We start from the raw sequence: 2,435 nt of genomic DNA, 5'->3' as shown, positions 1-2,435 counted from the left end.
AAAAAAGTAAATAAATAAATAAATAGATAAATGTTCTCTAGCGCCCAACTTCGTGTACTGACCTTTTTTTTTTTTTTAATGCCTACAGCACCCGGTCTTCTTAAGTGGTCTCCCATCCAAGTACTAACCAGGCCTGACCCTGCCTAGCTTTGGAGATCAGACGAGATTGGGCATGTGCAGGGTAGCATGGCTGTAGACTATATTTTATATTCTTATATATGATAAATCACAAGTATTCAGAAAGAATGAGTGCATTTGTTTTCAAGATTATTTTGGTTTTTGTTCTTTTCCTCTCCCTTAAAAACTTGTAACTTCTGCCACTAATTTTTAAATAGTAAAGAAACTTGGAACTCCTGAATCCAAAGAGGTCAAAGAGGTTAATCCTAAAAGGAAAGGTCATGAGCAAAGTCTTTTCTATTGTCATCTGACCTGAAACAAGAATACTTTGAAGGATTTGTTATCTAAGAATGCAAGACTTACAAAACATTGTTATTCAAGGCAATACACATGACCCACCAATCCTTATCAACTAAAAATGTATACCCTTAGGGGAAAGGAAGACTTTTTGTTATCTTTGCTCTAGGCCCAGACATTAAGGGTAGTCTTTTAGATAGACTACTAAAAGGATAGTCTTTTAGTTGTCCAACTTAGAAATTTAAGCATTAATATTTTATTATCCTTGCCTTTGGAGAAACCAAAAAGATTCGGAAATCCATTATCCAGAAGAGAAATTGTTTACAGACATTTATTTAAAATTTGAATTGTCATTGAAGAACCAGTTTCTTAATCATAATTTAAATAAAATAAATATAAAGTTCTATCATGTAATAATATTTTATTTTCACCTAATTTTAATCTACAGTTATTTTAATCTGTGCTAAATACTTTTTATTTTATAATTTTGTTTACCCTGTCTAGAGTATATAATATTTTATTGCTATTGCTTATGGTTATTTTTATTTCTGGATTAGCTTCTGCATATGTCTAATACTTTAAGACAGGCTATTCTGATTGTGAAACTATTCTGAGTATAAATTTATAGGCAAAAGGTAACAATTTCTTCGATAAGATTAAATAGTCTTAATTTTTAAAATCCTTCCTAATTATGAAAGAGAAACTTGATAATACCAAGTAGTCTAAGTTAGTGATTCTCAGACTTTGTTCTTAGGCAAAGTCTCAGTGGTTCTCAGACAATAGCATTTTTCATTTCCTTCCATAAAAGAAAAAATTACAAATATTTTTTTCCCAGTAAGAGCATTAATGAAAAAATACCACCATTTACTCTCACTGTCATTTTATAAAATATAAAAGAAAAACATGTTCTCAAATTAAGTTCTAGGCCAGACTCAGAAAAGACAGTACTCACATGATAAATATTTATGTATGTGAGAATCTTGACAGAAGGAACAGCAAGTACATGAAGAATTGAAGTAGCAGCAAAACCATTGTGGCTGGAGCAGAGTGAGCAGGGAAAGGATAGGATGTTGTAGACACTGACTTTTCCTCTGAGTGAACTCGAGATCCAGTGGAGGGTTTTGAGCAGAATGAGTTGACTGATGATATTTTTAAAGAATTTAGCTGATGTGTTGAGAATAGATTAGCGAGGATGAGGATGGGCCAAGGTTGGAAGCAGAGATGAGTTTAGAGGGTACAACTTAAGTCAGATGAGAAATAACAGTGTTTCAGATTAGGGTGGTAGCGGCAGAATACAGATTCTGAAAATATTTTGAAGATAGAGCCAGTAGAATTTCCTGATGAATTGAACGTGGGTATGAGAGAAAGAAAGGAGTCAAGGATAATTCCAAGGCTTTGTCCTGAACAACAGGAAGGACAGAATTGGCATTAGTCGAGGTAGATAAGCCTGCAGGTCGTGATGCAGAAAGGTAGGATACATTGATCAGGAATTCCATTTGGGAGAATATAAATATTTATATTTATATTGCTTTTTAGACACCCAAGAGGAGATGAGTAAACAGCTAAGTAAAGAGTTCTAGGAATCAGAAGTCTGAGCTAGATATAAAATTTGAAAATCATCAACATATATATGAAATTTGAAGCAATAAACTAGACGAGCTTATCAAGGAAGTGAATGTAGTTAGAGAGAGAAAAAAACCTGAGGTCTGAGGCCTGGGACACCCTAACTCTAAGAGGCCAGTGAGAAAAAGAGCCTGAGAATGAGTGACCAGCGAGATAGGTGGAGAACCAAGAGAGGGCACTATCCTGGAAGCTAAGTAAGTGTAGAAAGTAAGGAGTGATTGATCATGTCAAATGCTGCTGAAGGGTAAAGTAAGATGGAGGTTGAGAACTGAGTGAATGTCATTGGTGACCTGGCCTAGAGCCAGGTGTTGTAGAATGAAAGAATAAGAACCAGAGACAATAAATATGATCAACAACTTTAAGAAGTTTTCGGCAGAGGGGAACAGAAATGAATTAGC

At 34.5% G+C, this 2,435-nt stretch overlaps 1 pseudogene; it reads right to left on the bottom strand.

The window, feature by feature from the left end:
- Positions 1-79: 79 nt before the first annotated feature.
- On the bottom strand, positions 80-198 carry LOC111743599 (annotated as a pseudogene).
- Between the last annotated feature and the right edge of the window lie 2,237 nt (positions 199-2,435).

The sequence above is a fragment of the Pteropus vampyrus genome, unplaced genomic scaffold, assembly GCF_000151845.1.
Source record: "Pteropus vampyrus isolate Shadow unplaced genomic scaffold, Pvam_2.0 Scaffold116, whole genome shotgun sequence".
Taxonomy (NCBI): Eukaryota; Metazoa; Chordata; class Mammalia; order Chiroptera; family Pteropodidae; genus Pteropus; species Pteropus vampyrus.
The sequence above is the reverse complement of the archived record's forward strand: the minus strand, read 5'-3'. Positions and strand labels throughout refer to the sequence as shown.